The sequence below is a fragment of the Neoarius graeffei genome, chromosome 23, assembly GCF_027579695.1.
Source record: "Neoarius graeffei isolate fNeoGra1 chromosome 23, fNeoGra1.pri, whole genome shotgun sequence".
NCBI lineage: Eukaryota > Metazoa > Chordata > Actinopteri > Siluriformes > Ariidae > Neoarius > Neoarius graeffei.
In genome coordinates this window covers 50,203,499-50,227,230 of record NC_083591.1, presented here as the reverse complement: position 1 = coordinate 50,227,230, position 23,732 = coordinate 50,203,499, and the positions used below count along the sequence as shown (strand labels likewise).

The 23,732-nt window shown below is 40.9% G+C and overlaps 1 pseudogene; it reads left to right on the top strand.

Annotated features, from left to right (window-relative positions):
• The first annotated feature begins 8,749 nt into the window (after positions 1 to 8,749).
• Positions 8,750 to 21,402, top strand: LOC132871311 (GTPase IMAP family member 8-like; annotated as a pseudogene).
• The last annotated feature ends 2,330 nt before the right edge of the window (positions 21,403 to 23,732 follow it).

Below are 23,732 nucleotides of genomic sequence, written 5' to 3'. Positions count from 1 at the left end.
GGAAAAGTCAGTAATGTTGCCGTCCTCCAGTCCAGGAGTGTAAAACAGGCACAGAAACTAAATCTAAAATATTCTCAGTAACTGAATTGCAAAATATTAAAAAAAAGTTTGTATCTGTTTTTCTACTTGAGCAAAATAGACCAATAAATTGATCAGTAATTCTCCATTAGCAAGCTACCAGTTTTACATATCACATCGGAGTCCATTTCCTCATTAAGTCCACATATTAGTCCAATATAATCCCAATTAAATCCATTCCAGTTTGTAACACTACAAAATATGAAAAAGTTCAAGGGGGTGAATATTTATGCAAGACACTGCATGGTAAAACTGCAATTTGGATGTGAATATGGTAATAGTAATGAATTGTTCATTTGTTTTGTAAGTGAAATATATTCAATCTGGCTGATTTGACTTCGGACTGAGTGTATTGTGGCCTGTTACCCCTGAGTTTCACACCACTGCTCTAATCTGTGTGATGGAATCAGGTCGTATCAGATGCTTGTAGTGTGCAGGAAAAATAAGAAATATGTTATTGATCTTATTGAATATATTGACTGTGATAGCAATAAAATTAAGAGAAATTTTAAAAACACAAAACTTTTTTAAAGACGTTTCAGCATATCTCATACCGTCTTCAGTTTAATAAGGAATGACGAGTCTTACAGTGGTGCTTGAAAGTTTGTGAACCCTTTAGAATTTTCTATATTTCTGCATACATATGACCTAAAACATCATCGGATTTTCACACAAGTCCTAAAAGTAGATAGAGAGAACCCAGTTAAACAAATGAGACAAAAATATTATACTTGGTAATTTATTTATTGAGGAAAATGATCCAATATTACATACTTTTGCCACTCACAGATATGTGAACCTTTGCGTTCAGGATCTGGTGTGACCCCCTTGTGCAGCAATAACTGCAACTAAACATTTGTGGTAACTGTTGATCAGTCCTGCACACCGGCTTGGAGGAATTTTAGCCCATTCCTCCATACAGAACAGCTTCAACTCTGGGATGTTGGTGGGTTTCCTCACATGAACTGCTCGCTTCAGGTCCTTCCACAACATTTCGATTGGATTAAGGTCAGGACATTGACTTGGCCATTCCAAAACATTAACTTTATTCTTCTTTAACCATTCTTTGGTAGAACGACTTGTGCGCTTAGGGTTGCTGTCTTGCTGCATGACTCACCTTCTCTTGAGATTCAGTTCATGGACAGATGTCCTGACATTTTCCTTTAGAATTTGCTGGTATAATTCAGAATTCCTTGTTCCAACAATGATGACAAACCATCCTGGCCCAGACGCAGCAAAACAGGCCCAAACCGTGATACTACCACCACCATGTTTCACAGAAGGGATAAGGTTCTTATGTTGGAATGCAGTGCTTTCCTTTCTCCAAATATAACACTTCTCATTGAAAACAAAAAGTTCTATTTTGATCTCATTTGTCCACAAAACATTTTCCAATAGCCTTCTGGCTTGTCCACATGATCTTTAGCAAACTGCAGATGAGCAGCAATGTTCTTTTTGGAGAGCAGTGGTTTTCTCCTTGCAATCCTGCAATGCACACCATTGTTGTTCAGTGTTCTCCTGATGGTGGACTCATGAACATTGGCTAATGTTAATGTGAGAGAGGTCTTCAGTTGCTTAGAAGTTACCTTGGCGTCCTTTGTGACCTCGCCGACTATTACACACCTTGCTCATGGAGTGATCTTTGTTGGTCAACCACTCCTGGGGAGGGTAACAATGGTCTTGAATTTCCTCCATTTGTACACAATCTGTCTGACTGTGGATTGGTGGAGTCCAAACTCTTTAGAGATGGTTTTGTAACCTTTTCCAGCCTGATGAGCATCAACAACGCTTTTTCTGAGGTCCTCAGAAATCTCCTTTGTTCGTGTCATGATACATTTCCACAAACATGTGTTGTGAAGATCAGACTTTGATAGATCCCTGTTCTTTAAATAAAACAGGGTGCCCACTCACACCTGATTGTCATCCCATTGAATGAAAACACCTGACTTTAATTTCACCTTCAAATTAACTGCTAATCCTAGAGGTTCACATACTTTTGCCACTCACAGATATGTAATATTGGATCATTTTCCTCAATAAATAAGTGACCAAGTATAATATTTTTGTCTCATTTGTTTAACTGGGTTCTCTTTATCTACTTTTAGGACTTGTGTGAAAATATGATGTTTTAGACCATATTTATGCAGAAATATAGGAAATTCTAAAGGGTTCACAAACTTTCAAGCACCACTGTACATCACATGACAATATATACACCATGAACCAATCAACCAACTACAACACCAATTAAAAATTTAAGATAAAGCATAGGATTCCTCAGGAAACTGAAGATGGCATAGGATATGCCAAAACATGTCTTTAAAAAGTTTTGTGTTTGTTAAATTTTATTACAATCATAATCTCTTTTATTATTCATTTTTGCATCTACTAATCATAGTCGGTGTAGGGCTTGCATTCTTTGCCATCTAATACAAAGCAATTCTGTCTTTGGGCTTTTCAATGATGCAATAATTTCAAAACATTTTACTGCAAACAAAAAAATCAATATAGTAAGTAGAACTGTAATTCTAAATATTTCTATGTTAATACATATTCCTAGTATGTACATGTTCCATTAATCAGATTTATAAGTTTGCATGCAACAAAGTACATATGGGGTTAGTAGACTATTGTAAGGAATGACAATACATCTTTCATAAATACAATAAATTTTGAGTTTTTCCAAATAGTGTCTCATTTATTTTCATTCATACATCTTTGTTTATGAATGTCTTTTATTTACATATCTTTGTTACCTCGCCCAGGACGGAGTCCACCAGATGGCGAGGTATTGTTTTCGGTGGGGTTTTGTGTTAACGATATTATGGGAAAATGGTTGGATCAATCTTCTTGAAACTTTCAGGATAGATGGGCATTGGTCTCAAATAGAACCTCCAACATTTTGAGGGTCATCCGGTCAAGGTCACCAAAAAGGTCAAAATCGTTTTTGTTGTGGCTACTGCCTCATATAGAGGCGCTAGCCACTACGTCATCGTGCTGTAAGAATGTAAGAGTGTAACGATCGTGCACTGTGCATGCGCATACATGTGTTCCAATTAAAATGGCCAGTGAGTGTATACAATTCGGTTCACCATTCGAAATAAATGGACTAGACTAAAGAAATTGCTTTCAGACATGTTTATGCTTATTACAGAGGGAAAGTGCGTTCCACAGAGTTCTAGCGCCGGGCCATTTCCGGGAAATAAGAGTTTGGGTCATGGTGACAGCGTGTGTATGTCAGCCTCGGTTCAGAGGTTTTACTGTAAGAGGTAAGAGTCGAATAATATAAAGTACAGACACTTGGTATATTTTACTTCTGTGATTTTTAAATTATTCATTTTTGGATTACGTTTCATTTTTGTGGCTACTGCCTCACAGAGTAAATACGAGGGCAAGTCAAAAAGTTCTAAGACAAATTGAAAAAAATCTTTATTTATGAAAATAACAAAAGCTATTTCTTTACATATCCTTCATTTAAGTTTAAACACTTCTGCAAGCGGTGTTTCCATCGGAGAATTCCTTCTTTGTAGAATTCTGGGGGATATCTTTCACACCTTTTGAAATTATAACATCTGTCTTCGAACTTTTTGACTTACCCTCGTATATATGCTATATGGACATGGTATCAGAAAACAATTTTATTTATAAGCAGTAGCCACATGTACCCATAGGGTACCTATTTTTTTTTCGAGATATCTTCTTTCATATTCATCATAAGTGCTACCGGGCGAGGTTTGTTTTACCTGGCAACATTTGTTTATGTTTGGTTTGATTTAATACATTTCTTACCACCTAATAGAAAAAAAATAGATTCTGTTATTTTAGAGTTTGTAGAATTTGTCAATGATGCTTCTGATTTCCTGCTTAAATACAGCTCATAGCACTGAAAGTACTTTATTTGGAGTTGTCTGCTAGCATTGCTGTTGTACAAGGCACAGGAACTTGTACAACAATGGCAATCGACATATTGGCTCAAGATAAAGCAAACCTAAGCATAATGATCACTGGGATATTGAACTCAAATGCCAACTGGAAAGAAAATAAAATCACAATTGTACCACCCCGCCCCAATTTAACCCGACTGGCCTTCCACAGTGCAGTAACCATGATTCTTTCATGAACAAATGCAATTTTTACGTGTTGGGATAAAAGCTTTTTCCATGATTTGAAAAAAAAACTTTTATTCACTTTTCCTGTTTTTAATTGTTAGCTAGCTCAGTAGGAATGATGTTTGTTGAATCAGTTAAAGGGATAATAACAGGGAGATGCAGCCAAAATGTTAGATTCCAAATTCATTCTGATTTGATTATTAAGCCAGTATCTCACTGGGCTGCGACAGCCTGCGACTAGTTGGAGACACAACAATTGCGATAAAATATGCGAATTAGTGAAAATTTTCACTTGAAATCACACTGAATTGATATTCTCATATTTTACCGCAATTGTTGTGTCTCCAACTAGTCGCAGGCCAGCTTTCCCTCGGCACACAGGGAAGTAGAGGAAGCCTCACGGAAACTGACTTGAGAAGGATTTGTGACAACTTTGCGACACCAGCGACGCATTTGCGGCAATTTTGAGAGAAATTTTGTCACACAAATTTTTTGAACATGTTCAAAATTTCAGCGATGAAGGAGCGGCACTTTGCGACTCATGCGAGGAAATTGAGAAGCCCTGCGAATGTTTCAAGACACTTTTGAAACTCTCTCGCGAATGATGCTCGCAATTTGTCGCGAGCTGTCGCAGCCCAGTGAAATACTGGCTTTAGTTATGAGGTCAAATAAACCAAGACAGTTTTACCATAAGACAGTTTTACTCCAATTAGGGTGGTGCAAAAATGAGTACACCCCACAACAAAAACTACTACATCTAGTACTTTGTATGGCCTCCATGATTTTTAATGACAGCATCAAGTCTTCTAGGCATGGAATGAACAAGTTGGCGACGTTTTGCAACATCAATCTTTTTCCATTCTTCAACAATGACCTCTTTTAGTGACTGGATGCTGGATGGAGAGTGATGCTCAACTTGTCTCTTCAGAATTCCCCAAAGAAAATAATTTCTTTCCACCACAAAGGTGAAGGCTACAAGAAGATCAGCAAAGCTTTACTTATCAGTCAGAATACTGTAGCAAAAGTGGTACAAAAATTTAAGAAAGATGGAACTGCAACCATCTCACAGAGACGTCCAGGTCGTCCATGGAAGTTAACACCACGACAGGAGCGTCTTCTGATGAGAAGGTTGAAGAAAATTGGCATGCAAGTTCACTGCAGTTATTTAAAGAAGTAGAAAGCCAAACTGGGGTGACTATTTCCCGTGACCAAATACGGCGTACACTGCAGAGGAATGGCATGCATGGATGCCGTCCACGAAAGAAGCCTCTCCTAAAGCCCAGGCACAAAAAAGCCCACCTAGAGTTTGCCAGGGCCCATGCTGACAAAGATGAAGACTACTGGGACTCTATACTCTGGAGTGATGAGACCAAGATAAATGTTTTTGGAACTGGTGGCTTCAAAACTGTATGGCGTCGCAAAGGTGAGGAATACAAAGAAAAATGCATGGTGCCTACAGTGAAACATGGTGGTGGCAGTGTCCTTATGTGGGGCCGCATGAGTGCTGCTGGTGTCGGGGAGCTGCATTTCATTGATGGCATCATGAATTCACAGATGTATTGCTCTATACTGAAAGAGAAGATGCTACCATCACTCCGTGCCCTTGGTCGTTGTGCACTTTTCCAACATGACTAAATGCACATCTAAGGCCACTGTTGGATTTCTGAAGAAGAACAGGGTGAAAGTGATTCAGTGGCCAAGTATGTCTCCTGATCTGAACCCAATCGAACACCTATGGGGAATTCTGAAGAGACAAGTTGAGCATCACTCTCCATCCAGCATCCAGTCACTAAAAGAGGTCATTGTTGAAGAATGGAAAAAGATTGATGTTACAAAATGTCGCCAACTTGTTCATTCCATGCCTAGAAGACTTGGTGCTGTCATTAAAAATCATGGAGGCCATACAAAGTACTAGATATAGTAGTTTTTGTTGTGGGGTGTACTCATTTTTGCACCACCCTAATTTGAGTAAAACTGAAAAATGTGTAATCTAAGTTATATTATTAACCTTACTTTCACGTTATAAGTTAAACAGATGTTAAATTAAACTTTGTCTTGTCAACATTTTGGAAATTGTTTGTGTTCATTGAGATATTGTTTAAAATGTTACTTTTCAAAGGCGGTGTACTCATTTACGCTCAGCACTGTACCTCCAAATATTAACCACATGAATGAAGAACCTTGAAGCTCAACATGGAAAGTTGCCCTCTCTAAAATGGTGGCGTCATTGGCGTGCTGGTTTACTAATGAGACGCCATTTTTCCCATGTTGAAGTGTCTGTCTCGCTCTAGTGGCTGACTCCAGTTCTATTCTTTTTCAAGCCCAATCTCAGAAACGGTTCATTAGATTACGTGTGATGTAGTTGAACCGACTTCATAAGAACTTTGTTTCATTTCCTTTGAGCTATGTAAAGAGTCTTATTATCTGGCTATGATGCTAACAGAGAAATTACATGCGAATTTCTTTCTACACAGTAACTACATAAAAATATTGAAAACTAAATAAGGTCTACCTTAAAATGCTTTTGGAATAAAATGTTTGATTGAAATATTTGTGATGTGTTTAGTGATCCTGCTGCTGTATTTTGAGGAGTTAGTGGTTGTCTGCTGCACTCAGGTCACAGGGGGACATTACTAGTTCAGATACAAACAGGAAAAACCCCGATTCCAAAAAAGTTGGGACAAAGTACAAATTGTAAATAAAAACGGAATGCAATGATGTGGAAGTTTCAAAATTCCATATTTTATTCAGAATAGAACATAGATGACATATCAAATGTTTAAACTGAGAAAATGTATCATTTAAAGAGAAAAATTCGGTGATTTAAAATTTCATGACAACAACACATCTCAAAAAAGTTGGGACAAGGCCATGTTTACCACTGTGAGACATCCCCTTTTCTCTTTACAACAGTCTGTAAACGTCTGGGGACTGAGGAGACAAGTTGCTCAAGTTTAGGGATAGGAATGTTAACCCATTCTTGTCTAATGTAGGATTCTAGTTGCTCAACTGTCTTGGGTCTTTTTTTGTCATATCTTCCGTTTTATGATGCGCCAAATGTTTTCTATGGGTGAAAGATCTGGACTGCAGGCTGGCCAGTTCAGTACCCGGACCCTTCTTCTACGCAGCCATGATGCTGTAATTGATGCAGTATGTGGTTTGGCATTGCCATGTTGGAAAATGCAAGGTCTTCCCTGAAAGAGGTGTCGTCTGGATGGGAGCATATGTTGCTCTAGAACCTGGATATACCTTTCAGCATTGATGGTGCCTTTCCAGATGTGTAAACTGCACATGCTACATGCACTAATGCAACCCCATACCATCAGAGATGCAGGCTTCTGAACTAAGCGCTGATAACAACTTGGGTCGTCCTTCTCCTCTTTAGTCCAAATGACACGGCGTCCCTGATTTCCATAAAGAACTTCAAATTTTGATTCGTCTGACCACAGAACAGTTTTCCACTTTGGCACAGTCCATTTTAAATGAGCCTTGGCCCAGAGAAGATGTCTGCGCTTCTGGATCATGTTTAGATGCGGCTTCTTCTTTGAACTATAGAGTTTTAGCTTGCGACGGCGGATGGCACAGTGAATTGTGTTCACAGATAATGTTCTCTGGAAATATTCCTGAGCCCATTTTGTGATTTCCAATACAGAAGCATGCCTGTATGTGATGCAGTGCCGTCTAAGGGCCCGAAGATCACGGGCACCCAGTATGGTTTTCCGACCTTGACCCTTATGCACAGAGATTCTTCCAGATTCTCTGAATCTTTTGATGATATTATGCACTGTAGATGATGATATGTTCAAACTCTTTGCAATTTTACACTGTTGAACTCCTTTCTGATATTGCTCCACTATTTGTTGGCGCAGAATTAGGGGGATTGGTGATCCTCTTCCCATCTTTACTTCTGAGAGCCGCTGCTACTCCAAGATGCTCTTTTTATACCCAGTCATGTTAATGGCTTATTGCCAATTGACCTAATGAGTTGCAATTTGGTCCTCCAGCTGTTCCTTTTTTGTACCTTTAACTTTTCCAGCCTCTTATTGCCCCTGTCCCAACTTTGAGATGTGTTGCTGTCATGAAATTTCAAATGAGCCAATATTTGGCATGAAATTTCAAAATGTCTCACTTTCGACATTTGATATGTTGTCCATTTTCTATTGTGAATACAATATCAGTTTTTGAGATTTGTAAATTATTGCATTCCGTTTTTATTTACAATTTGTACTTTGTCCCAACTTATTTGGAATCGGGGTTGTACATGGTGGCAAAAAGATCTCGTCTCATTATCTCTAGCCGCTTTATCCTGTTCTACAGGGTCACAGCCAAGCTGGAGCCTATCCCAGCTGACTACGGGCGAAAGGCGGGGTACACCCTGGACAAGTCGCCAGGTCATCACAGGGCTGTGGCAAAAAGATATGAAGTTTTTCTTGTGTTGAAAAATACTTCACTCGTTCGCTTTGCTCACTCATGAAATATATTCACCACTCGAAGATAAACTTCATATCTTCACGGCACCATGTAATATTTTGTCTCTCTCTGTCATATATATACAATTAAAAATGCCACTGGAAACACCAACTTTGGTAAGAAAAAAATGCTTCTCATCTAAAGTGAGCATGAACTCAGTGACAAACGGATGCTAGAATGAATGTGAAGTGGTTCAGAGGCAGAGCCTGGCGCTGTTTGCCACTCCTAGCTGGTTCAACTCCTCCGTCCAGCCAAGTGAGATAACACAGGAAGTGTTCAGATGTCTGACCATGTGTTCACCTGGACCACATGCATTTCTGCTCATCATGCCAATCGCTCACTTCACAGAGGAGCAGCAGCAGACTACAGATATGATTGAGGCAGCTTTCGAGGAGAACATCAGTGACCACATGATCATCATATTTACCTGTGTAGACGAGCTAGAAGAAGAGGAAGTTGAGTAATTTATATTGGAACAGGGTCAAAGAATCCAGGATGTCATTGCACGATTTGGTCGCCGTTTCTTGGCATTCAACAACAAGAACCCAGAGAACTGGGACCAGGTGGAATGGCTCCTGAAGAAGCTGGATGAGGTGCTGGAACAGAATGACTACAGTCACTTCACCAACCAGAAAATCAAGGTTGTAGAAAATTGCATATCGTCTTGTCAAATTCAATCTGCAAGCTAATTTAGTTAATTCACACCCAAAGAACTTCATATGAAAGTCCCAGTCTTTTCATTAAAGTGCCACTGGCTTTATGCAGTGTACTCGTTCTGATACGGTCCCACGCTGCTTAATTGTGATTGGTTAGTTTGCCGTTCACTCAGTCCAAATAAACACTACCTTGACAACTGCTATTCACCTGAGAATGTTGTCCTTTTCTCGGCAAGGGCTCAGCTTTCCAAGGCCATCAGGAAAGCAAAATACCAGTATGCACAAAATATTAACATCTACTTCTGTGATACTAAGGACCCCAGATGCATGTGGCAGGGCATTCAGGCCCTAAAAGATTATAAAATCACACTGCATACCAACAATGACGCCCATCTCCTTGAAATGTTAAATGACTTCTACATATGGTTGAAACAGACTGAACAACATGTGGCATGCAAGTCCATGCCCACCCCTGAGAAGCAGGTGCTCTGCCTGGCCCCAGCTGGCATGAGGAGGACACTCTCCAGAGTCAACCCACACAAAGCTGCAGGCCTGGACAATATACCAGGGAGAGCACTCAGGGACTGTGCTGACCAGCTGGCAGGTGTCCTCACAAACATGTTTAACATCTTCCTGAGCCAGGCTGTGGTCCCTGTGAGCTTCAGAAAGATCACCATCATCCCAGTGACGAGGAAGTCAACAGTTACATGTCTTAATGATTACTGTCCAGTAGCACTGGCTCTCATCATGATGATGTGCTTCAAGCGTCTGGTCAAGAGACACATTCACTCCATTCTGCCCACTTCACTGAACCCCTCTGCAACTTGCATACTACCCCGATTGCTCCATCAATGATGCAATCTCTGACACCATGCACTCTGTTTTATCACATCTGGACACAAAGGATACATAGGTTAGAATGCTGTTCACTGACTTCAGCTCAGCATTCAATACAATCAAGAGGAAACTCTCTCTGCTGGACCTTGACACTCCGCTCTGCAACTGGATTCTAGACTTTCTGACAAAGATTGTAGTCAGTGTGCATCGGCAGCAGAACATCAGGCACCATCATGCTTAGCACAGGTACCCCCCAAGGCTGTGTACTCAGCCCACTGCTGTTCACGCTACTCACCCACAACTGCACGGCCAAGTCGGAATCCAACCTCACTGTCAAGTTCGCTGATGACACAATGGTAGTGGGCCTCATCAGCAACAACAATGAAATACCACACAGAGAAGATGTGGGAACAACTGGTGATTTCCAGAGAGGGTCGACTGATCACCTTTCCCTGTTCATCAGTGGCTCTGTAGTAGAGAGATTCAGAAGCACCAAGTTTCTTGATGGACATTTCTCACCTGGTCCATCAACATCAACTCCGCTATGAAGAAGGCACAAGAACATCTTCATGTCTTGTGGAAGCTGAAGAGAGCCGGCTTTTCCCCACCCATCCTCACAACCTTATACAGAGGAACTGTAAAGCGTGTCTCCCTCCCCTCCATCAAGGACAACTTCCAGGCACAACATGTATGCAGAGCCTCTGCCATTGTAAAGGATCCCTCTCATCCTTCCCACAGTCTGTTTGACCTTCTGCCATCAGGACTTGCACTGCAAGGTTCTGCAACAGCTTCTTCCCCCAAGCTATCAGCCCTCTGAACACCCTGGTGCCACCCAACAACTCACTCCCATAACAACCTGCCTCCCTCATGCTACACTACACACAAAATAGACAATGGACATTCCAAGCATCTGTACTCCATCACTCAAAAAGGAACAATGGATATTTAGCACAAAACTGCACACAATCACTTTAATCCGCACACTAGCACGTTATTCTTACATCTCTACCTCTTCACACTCATCACACCTGCCTTAGCTCTTGTATTATTTAGTACTTAATGATTACTGTTTTGTCATGATACTTAATGTTTGCACTATCTAAGCACCTTGGTCTATTGAGAATGGCGTTCCCTTCTGCTGTATACTGTGTATGTGGAAGAATGACAATAAAGTTGGGTTGGGTTGGGTTGGGTTGGGTTGGGTTGAGCAGGTGTGCTGGACCAGCTCTCTCCTTTTGGCCACATTGGCTGTACACACTTGTATCATTACTCTTTCAGGAGGAAGTTAAATTCAGAAAAAGGAGGAAGTTAAATTCAGAAGAAGGCTACACAAGACAGAGAGAGAGAGAGAGAGAGAGAGAGAAGCAAAATTCTATTTTCTGAGGAAAGTTTTTTTCTGTGATTTTAAAAAGTGAGTAGTTATGCACTTTCTGTTATTGTTTCTTTCTCATCGTTAGTTCTGTAGGAATGATGTTTGTTGCAAAAGTTAAAATGTATATGAAGCGATGTTTGTTTGTTTTTTAGTTTGTTTTTTACCTACTGGGCAATAAGCAAAGAAAACACTTGTATGTGGAAAATCTGTGAAAACAAAAGAAACCCCAATTAAATTTTAGTCAATAACCCCTGTGTGAAAATATATATCACGGGCGATTGCTCTAAGACAACAAGGGAGGCTCAGCCTCCTCTAAAAATGACGAACATCGTGTAGGATGAATTGCACTAGGCTTATGTTATAGCCGACCTTATAACATTGTTATTTCAGATCCAGAATCATAGAAATATGTGCTCAACCCAACTACAGTGCGAAATCATTCCCTTATAACTTTCCCCAGTTCGCCTAATGTGTGCGTGAGTTTTTCCCCCTCGTGACAGCGTGATGCAGCCCAGCCTCAGTGGACTTCAATGGCATTTGGGAGCTATGTGCTTTTCAATCTCAAAATGCAAGACGATTATTGGACAAATACTGCGAAAACGGCCGCCCACGGAGTCCCATAGACTCCCAGCCTCAGTGGACTTCAATGGCATTTGGGAGCTCTGCGCTTTTCAATCTCAAAATGCAAGACGATTATTAGACACATGGCCGTCGGAGGTGGGGGTGCTACAGGTGCTGCAGCACCCCCTACTGGCGAGAGTGAGAATTTTTTTTTATTATTTTATTTTCTCAATCTGTAAATGATCTGTCTGAAAACTGTAGGTATATTTTGGACAGTGATGACAGATTATAATTTAGTGATGACAGATAGATAATTTAGGTCGACTTGATATCCTGGTCGCAGAAGCGTTGCCAATGGTTACTGTTGTCAGTTTCCGGCTCGCTCTATTCTGCGTGAGAGTCCGTAGGCTACATGTAGGCTACAGATGAGAAAGGAGCTATGTCACAAAAACGAATTGTTGATTTTTTTGGGAAACCACCGCCTCTAAAGAAGAGCACCACTGCAACCATCCATGAGGAGGATAGTAGCGAGAGCAACGTGAGTAGTCAGTGCCTGATCCACGGCCAGATCCAGCTCCTGCGCCCTCAACCCATCCTAGCTTGGTGGGCCTAGATAAACCCTCACAGCCAACATCAGAGTTTAAATTCCCCTCACGGCGTTGTGGAAATGAAAGTTTTTCCCGTTCTGTGAAACCGACTTGGTTTACGAGATGGCAGTGGCTGCATTATGTTGAGGACAAGGATGTAATTTTCTGCTTTGTGTGCTTGAAAGCGGTCGAAAAAAAACTCGCACAAAGAGACAAAATTAAAAAAGATAGCCCCTTTATCAACACTGGATTTACAAATTGGCGCAGGGCTGCAGAAAAATTTAACGAGCATGAGAGGTCCGACTTTCACCGCGAATGCGTTCAAAAGTTGGCTGCTTTGCAGGATGTCCCAATAGATGCTCGGTTATCCCATGCGTGTGCCAAAATGCAGCTCACAGCACGACACTGCTTGGAGCTTCTCTTCAGGACCATTCGATTCCTGGGCAGTAAAGGCATTGCCTTCAGAGGCGACACAACACGAGAAGGAATACTTTATGAATTAATGCTGGAGCGTACCTATGACCTCCCCAAAGAACGAAAATGGATTGAAGGGAGAAAAAACTGGATGTCAGCCACAATCCAAAATGAAATCATTCAAAAGTTCGCCCATGCCATCCAAAATGAAATTGTTGCCCGCTCAGCTCACTGTCGATTTTATGGTCTGACAGCTGATGGCACGACCGACATCAGCAACACAGAGCAGTTCTCCTGCAGTCTCAAGTATGTTGACAGCAGCCTTGTGCCCCACACAGCATTTTTGGGGTTTTACAACGCCCCAGACAGCACAGGAGAAACTCTGTTCAATTGCATTAAGGACATTTTCTTATGACTGAGCCTCCCTATGGAACGGATTACAGGATTTTGTTTTGATAGAGCTGCCAATATGTCTGGGCGTTTTTCAGGTGTGCAAGCTCGGCTGAAGGAGGTGAACCCACAGTCACTTTATGTACATTGTGCCAACCATTCTCTGGATTTAATTCTTCAAGAAGCCGCGCGTGAAGTTAGCCTTGTGGCCGACACCCTGAACTTTGTTCAGGGCGTCTCAGCGGTAATCAGAGAGTCATCAAAACGAAAAGATCTCTACCAGACGTTTTTTGGCTGCGATGAGGTTGCTATCAATATTTTGGGCCTTTGCCCCACACGGTGGTGCATTCGTGACATGGCCATCAAACGCGTCACTGCAGCTTACCCTTCTCTGCTGTCTACACTACACAAGTTACAGGATGACAAGAGTGTCAGGGGAGACAGCAGAGCGAAAATCGGGGGACTCTACAAACAGGCTTTAAAAGGGAGAATATACTTCGGTCTTCTTTGCCGTCATGCCTTGTTCGAGCCCTGCGAAGCAGTTTCCACAAGCCTACAGAGCGCCACAGCAACTGCACAGGTGCATTGGAATGCATACAGGTGCTGAGAGAGCAAATCGCCACACTCCGGGATGATACCGTTGTGGATGAGCTGATTGGCAAGGTTGAAACCCGAGCATCACAAAACGCCCTGAAAATGCCAGACACCACCGTGAGAGTCAGCAAAACCCCAGCTCGTCTTCGTCAAACTACCAACCCAGAGGCCGTGGCCAGTTGTGCACTGGTGGATTGGCGTCGTAGCTTTTTTGAGGCTGTTGATGTCATATCTGGAGCTGGAACGACGATTTGATCAGGGCAGTATGGAACTTGCAGCGAAACGGGAGAGAGCTGTTATCAAAGCGACAGAGGGAATGCACGTCAATCTAGAGGAACTTCAACTCCCGCAGGAGGCTGACACAGAGCGCCTTGAACTCCAGCTCAAAATGCTTGGGCCAAGCATTGCAAACCATCTCTGCCATGTCACAAAAGACAAAGGGTCTAAGGGTGTCACAGTCTAAAATGTGGCGTCGTGTTTGACCGAGCTCCAACCCCAAACAAGAGCCATGTTTTCAGAGGCAGAAAAACTGATAGAGTTATGCCTGTGCCTACCCATCTCCGTGGCATCATCTGAGTGCACTTTCTCCGCCTTGCGTCTTTTGAAAACATGGATACGCAGCACCATGACCCAGAAAAGACTCACACACCTTTCTTTGATGCATGCCCACACTGCAATTCTGAACTCTTTGGACATTCGTTCCCTCATGAGAGACTTTATCTCCACAAACCCGGAGCGCACCTCGACTTTTGGACACCTGTAACCAGGCACTGATAGCAGCTCAGTTATGGTCTGCACATTTCTGTTCATGTTCGCGTTAACAGTTTAATAGCCTACTAACTTGGTTGGGATGGAGAGTCTTATGGAAAGTCTTATGGAAAGGAATTTTTATAATCTTATTTTTTGTGCTTTGTGCGTGCACGATATGGAGAGCTGTTTTTTTGTTTTGTTTTGTTTTTTTGAAGATTATTTCATTATTGTCAGAGACAAGTTTTTGCAGTAAATTTTAAATTGGCAATTTGAAGTTGTATATGTCAATAAAATGTTGAATATCAAGATATCCATTTATTTATTGGATGATTACTGAAGTGAACGGTGGTCCATTGGTGTGACTTTCAGCATACTAACTAGCTTCAAAAAGCTTGGCACTGATACATGTAGTCAATGAGGCCTGTGTCTTGCTACAGCAAACAAGAATAAGTTGGTGATGTGTGTAACTGCATCTTAATTTTCTTAAATTGGCCTCAATGGCTACACGATTATTTCCTCCAAGGCTGACATTGTGCTTTTGACAGTAATTTTATTTATTGGTGATTCTTTATGTTGCCAAATAGAGATATATTATTAAGCAAGTCTATGGGCATTAATGCATGTTTTAGATATGGCTTTGGATTGGTTATATAGCCTAGGGAATACAGATGACATTTTTGACTTACATCAGAATATTATAGATTACAGCACCCCCTGTTAAAAACTACCTCCAGCGGCCCTGATTGGACAAATATTGCGAAAACGCCCGCCCACGGACTCCCAGCCTCACAGTGGGAGGGGCATGGCAGTTTCCGCGAGGAGACTGGTGATTGGTGAAAGCGGCCGGATATTTTCTTTGATTGACAGCTCGTTTCAAATATAGACAGGCAGCGGTGAATCTCAGTTCAGTCCCATGCGGATTCGCAAGTGCTGTGGTGTATTGTAAGAGATCAGCTTACATTTCGATTTCATTCATTACATACGGTTTCTACCAGCTTTTTTAGTTTGTATATATTTTCATTGTAAATAAAGTGTAGTGTTGTCAAGTTAGTTCCAGAAATTTCGTTTATTTGAGTGACTGAACTTGAACTTGAGGGGGCTAGTCAGCTAGCAAGAAAGCTGCGCACGGATGCCAAGCATTGCTGATTTAATTTTGGCGAAGTCATTTGCCAGTCTTCCTTTCGAGGAAAAAATTAAAATTAAAGAGCAGGATAGACCAATGCCTCAAACTGACTTGGTGAAAAAGGTAGGGAATAATACTCGTTCCTTTCAGCTCTCCTGGTACGAGAAAGTGAATTGGCTAACAGCAAGTGACCCACATCAACAACAGTAAATAGGCTACTTTAGTAATATGTCATGGATGGACCAAAAATATAGAATCTATTTAAAATGTTTATGCTGAGTATATTATATTGGAATATATATTTTTCTGGATATGAATTAAACACAGCTACAATTTGGAAAACATTTTTAAACAAAAACACAGCCGAGAACATTTCATACTACAGACCTGGATTAAAAGTGAAGGGTTATCAAAATTGTCAATAAAACATTTCTCAGTCAAAATAAGTAAAATATAGGGAAAGTGTCATTGAATGAAATGTGTGGCACCCAGCTCTATGTTTGGCTCCCCAAGGTCAGTGCTTGTGCCTATTCCAGAACACTCTGCTGTTACTGCTGAGGTTCCTGACAAAGAGCTGCTTTCAATAATGATCAATTTTTAAACAACATGCCACAATTTTAAAATATTAAATGTTAAAATATACCCCCCAACACCACCATCATGTATATTGGACAGTAGGCTAATGGGCCAAAAGAACCTGTTATTTCACAGTTTGTGACCCTGCCAACAATCAGCCAGATCAGAGGCAAGAGTATGGGCAAAATTGATGTGGTTTTCTTTTAAAATCTGGAAATATCATAACCGACCAGCCTCCCCTGTTTGAAAGACTATCAGCCGCCACTGATATAGATATAGATATAGATAGATATAAACTGGTAGAACCAGTTCTCCTAATAATAAAATACTCCCGACTTTTGCAATATTTAATTTATCTAGAAGTTTTTTTCTCGATTTTCTATTCTCTATTATCCTGTAATGATGCTGCTGGAATCTTAATTTCCCTGAGGGAACCCTCCTAAAGGGATCAATAAAGTCTACTCTAATTTATATTTGGAAACAGTATAATAAATGTTGGGCGGCACGGTGGTGTAGTGGTTAGCGCTGTCGCCTCACAGCAAGAAGGTCCTGGGTTCGAGCCCCGGGGCCGGCGAGGGCCTTTCTGTGCGGAGTTTGCATGTTCTCCCCGTGTCCGCGTGGGTTTCCTCCGGGTGCTCCGGTTTCCCCCACAGTCCAAAGACATGCAGGTTAGGTTAACTGGTGACTCTAAATTGACCGTAGGTGTGAATGTGAGTGTGAATGGTTGTCTGTGTCTATGTGTCAGCCCTGTGATGACCTGGCGACTTGTCCAGGGTGTACCCCGCCTTTCGCCCGTAGTCAGCTGGGATAGGCTCCAGCTTGCCTGCGACCCTGTAGAAGGATAAAGCGGCTAGAGATAATGTGATGTGTGTGTGTGATAATAAATGTTTAGATTTCTATACATTTCTGCAAATTCTGTTTATATTTGAAAGTGATATTGCCATTTATACACACGCTGTCTTTCCAGTAGCTAAGAAAATGGCATACCAAGTTCTTGATCGTTACCAATACAGCGTCATAGCTGAAGAGATTATCCGAGAAATGGGATTTCCAACATGTTAGAGTATCTGTTCCTACTATATATCTACACAGGGACAAAAAATACCACCCAGATTTTTAGACTGAATGTAGTTGGCATTTTATGATGATTTAGTTCAAATGAAGCAGAAGCAGACTACGACGTTTTTCACAGCCAGTATGCACCATATAAAGATGAACCACTCACAAAGAGCAAGACCAAGACAACAATATGGATGAACAAGCTGATATTGATGGTCTTAGTCAAACTGTATTAGAAGCATATTATGAAGGAACAGGAGCAGTTGAGGCTTGGTTAGTTTTAAATTACATTATTTGAATAAACAAATTATTTGAAGCAGGGGCATAGCTTGGGTATTGTGACAGGGGGGGGCGGTAGATGTTTCAGAGGCCCCCCTACCCATATCTTAGGCTATAGCCTAATAAAATACCGGCGATAAAGGCATTTTTACAATTTCGAAAATGCAACCATAATCTTCAGCAACAGACTCACACATGACAATAAGTGCAAACTAACAGGCTTTAATTTTATTTCACATCAATTATAAATCATACAGCTCGCTCTGGGTGATTATATCATTCGAACTCTGCAGCACTGCGTAGCGCACTGGAACTGCGCATTGCAAACAAGTACAAACCAGTGGCAAAATATCATTTTCCACAGTGCTAGTACCAGCACATCCGCCTGTCTCGTTCACCTCAGGTGTAGCATCAACCGTAGCCTGGCGAAAATATCTCGTCAGTGGAGCACAGCTAGAAGTCACAGCATCTCTCCTCTGTTGCTCCTCTAATCTTTCTCTCCTTTTACGTGCGCCGGATTTAAACCGCCTCATACTTGTTTTAACACTGCTAAGAAAACCGTACCATCACCACACCACAACTCAGCTAGCAGATTAATTCTTTGTTTGAGTAACCATAGCATTAGAATCCTGAGCAGCATGGACCACTGCGCAGGGGCAACTTCAGAATCTGGAGGGTACGCATAAACAAGCCATAAGCCTATGTCAGTGCCAGTAGGCCTAGTGTGTCTTACCTTGATATAAGCTGTCTCGTCACAGAAAATAGAATAATTATATAACCATATTCCACGTTATGTGTAGACGCCACCGGCGCAGGCACATAGTGTAAATAAAGTTTGACCAGCACGTCCGGTGATTGGCAGGGGCCCCCCCCTAGTGGTGAGGCCCTGGGTTTTTGGTGCCGATACCCCCCCCAAACTACGCTACAGATTTGAAGGAAAGGAAAAGCAAAACATAAATTGTATGTCGTGTGCAGTGGCATTTGTATGACTGACAGTCTGATCTCGAGTGTGGTGAGTCATTCAACTTCTAGCCGGCTGTTTGCTTAAAATGTTATGAATATAATTTTTATTATATATAGGTGCAAGTGTGAACATTGTGATGCTTCCAATCTTGTGAGGACATTGGAATTTGGCTGCTGTTGAGAAGTGGTTGATGCTGTTGGAAATATGGCTTTTGACGGTTCTATCGAGCGAATAAAATGCATCACACAGCATGAAGACGACAATTCTCTTAGTAATTGGGCAGTTTTATGAAACGAACATGAAACCTAGGCTTTCGTTTCCATTTTACCTTTAGTAGTATTAATGAGGCTCTTTATGAAGCACCACCTAGTTTTGTTGCATAATGAATAATAAATAGGCTAGCCTGACTGTTTATTTATTATTCCATCTCGGCAAGAATAGGTCTTAATATTCTTACTTGCTACAAATTTGGTCCACAGAAAGGACAATAAGAACAATAAATCATGTGACACAGATTGTTCGATTGCTATTGACAGAAAATATAACATTTTAGAATATAAACTTACTTGGTTTTTTTTTGGAGTTCACTGGTGATTTCTGATGGCTTTATCATGACAGAGTCTCTGGTTGGTACGGACTCTTTTCACAGGATGGCGTATAGTTTATTTTCACCAACCATTAAGGCAGAATACCTTCTTTCATAACAGCCGTCTTCAAAATGTGCTGAACATAGCACAGTATATTTGCTCAGAAGTTCATGAAAGTCCGGTAGATGCCGCTGCACAAACATGACCCGCTTTTGTCTCAGAGCTGGATTGGATGGGAACTGATGCATCCATGTACCGGGGTAAAATTTATGTTCATATAACTCACATTATTTGGCGCTCTGATGACACAATATCGACGTCCTCTTTGTTTGGGTTTACTGTCTGCTGTAGTGAAATGTGATATGTGATACTAAGTTTGCAATCAGCATGACGTCTTAGCAGTGCTGTATGATGCATTTTGGCTGCGACTTAAAAACAGACAATATTTTGGTAAACCCATGAAAATTCTTTGTGTCATCAGTTTTTATGACTGTTGTCTTAAACTTTGCACTTGTATGTTTGAAAAAAAATCACTTCATATGCAGTTTAAATGGCTAACAGAGAGATATGGAGACTAATAGATTTATATATATCCTACACTATTCTGTTGGTGTTACTAAAATATAAGGTCGCCTTTCTGTCCAAACAGCATCCAGAGATGAGGCGAAACTCCACCAGTCTCCATGGAGCCATTCAGTCCCCAATAAATCAGCTACGGTTGGTACTGGTGGGCAGAACAGGTTCAGGTAAAAGTGCCACTGGAAATACCATCTTGGGTAAAGAATGCTTCCCATCTGAATTGAGCATGGGCTCAGTGACAAACCAATGCCAGAAGGAATGTGGAGAAGTTCAGGGGCGGAGCCTGGCGCTGATTGACACTCCTGGCTGGTTTGACACCTCGCTCCAGCAAAGTGAGGTAACAGAAGAAGTGCTAAGATGTCTGACCATGTGTTCACCTGGACCACATGCATTTCTGCTCATCATACCAATCACTCGCTTCACAGAGGAGCAGCAGAAGACTTTAGATATGATTGAGGCAGCTTTCAAGGAGAACATGAGTGACCACACAATCATTATATTTACCCATGAAGACGAGCTGAAAGGAAAGCCAATTGAGCAGTTTATATCGAGACAGAGTCAAAGAATCCGGGATGTCATTGCACGATTCGGTGGCCGTTTCTTGGCTTTCAACAACAAGAACCCAGAGAACTGTGACCAGGTGGAACGGCTCCTGAAGAAGCTGGATGAGATGCTGGAACAGAACAACTATGGTCACTTCACCAACCAGGAAACAAAGATTATAGAGAAAGCACTGGCAATATTGGAACAGAAAAAGCAAGAAAAACTAAATGCATCAATTCAGAAGGCCAAGCAGGAAGTAAAACAGATGGCTGAACATCGCAAGGCTGATATCATGAAGGCCTTGGAGATAGAGAAGCAGGAGATAGAAAGACGCAGGTGTCACAGCCAGAGTGAAATCGGCCATTTAACAGCAGAAATTCACAAAAAGCATGAAAAACCTTATGGAGAGCTGCAGTTGCTGCAGGAGTCTCTAAAGATTGCAGAAAACAGGGTCAGAAAGCTGGAGAAAGAGATGGAATTAAAGATAAAAGAAAGTGAAAAAAGGAAAAGGGATGTGGAAAAATCGAGCAAGGAAGAAGAGCAGAGAAGAGAACAAGAAGAGAGAGAAAAAGCTTCAAATGAAGATGAAAGCAGATGGTATTACGATGAAAAATATTTCACTATTCTGAAGTACCTCGTCTTTTTTTTGGGAAGCACTGGAGTTGGAGCTGGATTCGCATTAGTACGTGCACTTTTTTTCACCGCTGCAGCACCTGTGGGACTGGCGGCAGAGTTAACTGCACTGCTCGGACCAGAGCTTGCAGCTGCCGTGTTAGCAGTCTGTACCACAGCAGCACAGGTAGCTCCATTGGTAACTGGCCTTTTTCCATTCAGTAACACAGAAGTCAAAGCATATATCTGTCTGATCATGTAAGTTTGGAAAAGTCAGGAATGTTGCCGTCCTCCAGTCCAGGAGTGTAAAACAGGCACAGAAAATAAATCTAAAATATTCTCAGTAACTACTGCCTTGTGAAGCAAAACCAAATTGCAAGATATTAACAAAGCTTTATTTGTTTTTTGACTCCAGAGCAAAATAGACCAACAAGTTGATCAGTAATTTTCCAATAACAAGCTACCAGTTTTACATATCATCATATCAGAGTCCATTTCCTCATTCAGTCCACATATTAGTCCAAGATAATCCCAATTAAATCCATTCCAGTTTGTAACACTACAAAATGCAGAAAAGTTCAAGGGGGTGAATATTTATGCAAGACACTGCATGGTAAAACCACAATTTGGATGTGAATATGGTAATAGTAATGAATTGTTCATTTGTTTTGTATTCAATCTGGCTCATTTGACATCGGACTAAGTGTATTGTGGCCTGTTACCCCTGAGTTTCACACCGCTGCTCTAATCTGTGTGATGGAATTAGGTCGTATCAGATGCTTGTAGTGTGCAGGAAAAATAAGAAATATGTTATTGATCTTATTGAATATATTGACTGTGATAGCAATAAAATTAAGAGAAATTTAAAAAACACAAAACAACTTTTTTAAATACATGTTTCAGCATATCTCATGCCGTCTTCAGTTTAATAAGGAATGACTAGTCTTACATCACATGACAATATATACACCATGAACCAATCAACCAACTACAAAACCAATTAAAAAACTAAGATAAAGCATAGGATTCCTCAGGAAACTGAAGATGGCATAGGATATGCTGAAACATGTCTTTAAAAAGTTGTTTTATGTTTTTTAAATTTTATTACAATCATAATCTCTTTTATTATTCATTTTTGCATCTACTAATCATAGTCGGTGTAGGGTTTGCATTCTTTGCCATCTAGTACAAAGCAATTCTGTCTTTGGGCTTTTCAATGATGCAATAATTTCAAAACATTTTACTGCAAAAAGAAAAATCAATATAGTAAGTAGAACTGTAATTCGAAATATTTCTATGTTAATACACATTCCTAGTATGTACATGTTCCATTAATCAGATTTATAAGTTTGCATGCAACAAAGTACGTATGGGGTTAATAGACTATTGTAAGGAATGACAATACATCTTTTATAAATACAATAAATTTTGGATTTTTCCAAATAGTGTCTCATGTATTTTTATTCATATATCTTTGTTTTAATTTAATACATTTCTTCTCTTACCACCTAGCAGAAAAAACAGATTCTGTTATTCTAGAGTTTGTAGAATTTGTCAATGATGCTTCTCATTTCCTGCTTAAATACAACTCACAGCACTGAAATGTATATTATTTACCAGCTGGGAGGTCCGTATCGTGAAATACCATGACCGAGGTCTTGAAAATACTGGCCGACGCCTCTGGGCCGAGGTCAGTATTTAAGGCCGAGGTCACGGTATTTCACGATACGGACCAACCTTAAGCTGGTCAATAATATATGTGACCCCTTACCGAATCCAGGGACACATGTCGGCCGAAACGAATTTGAGATAATCGCAAAAGAAGCATTTTTTTTTTTCGAAATTTGTGATTTTTGTTTTTTTCCATCATGTGCAAGTTGAGATCTTGAAGAATGCAATCAGTATTTCAGATAATAGATTGTTTTGTTGGAAAAGCATACATTTTTTGTTGCAAATTGTCTCGTTTTTGTCAGGACTGTAGCCTGCTGGGGGGTGTGGGTAAACTACCATATGGGCCATTCACATGATGATTTAAGTCATTTGTTTTTTTTTTCCGCGAATCAGCTGTATGATCCGAGTTGAGTGCATGGCTACTTAACTGCATACAGGCGTGTGATTTCACTATGGAATGAGTTACTAAACAGAGCGCAGAGGAGCCGACACACCGCGAAGCAAACAGACACACGGTATTTACATCGGAGATAACCATTTCTAGCAAAAAAAAAAATGCAACCTCGTTTTCCAGATTGAATGGAATACTTGAATGATTGGATGATACACGGACCGTTCTAGGATTACATTCCATCGGAGGCAGTGATGTGTGCAAGGCGACGTTTCTCTTTCTGATGGGGTAAGTTTATTAATCTAAGGCTGTGTGGTTATTTTTGCATGTAACGGAGAGTGTTGTGGTTTGGTTAAGCCTAGGTCACAACCGGACGTACGATTTTTTGGCCGTGTGATTTTTGGCGTTTCCCAAATCGCTGGGTTTTTTTTTTTTGTTCACGGAGAAAGACATGCGTTGGCCGTAAGTTTGTCTTGCAACCTGAAAAAAACGTAAGCGCCCGTAGAGTTTGTTTGACATGACAAAGAACC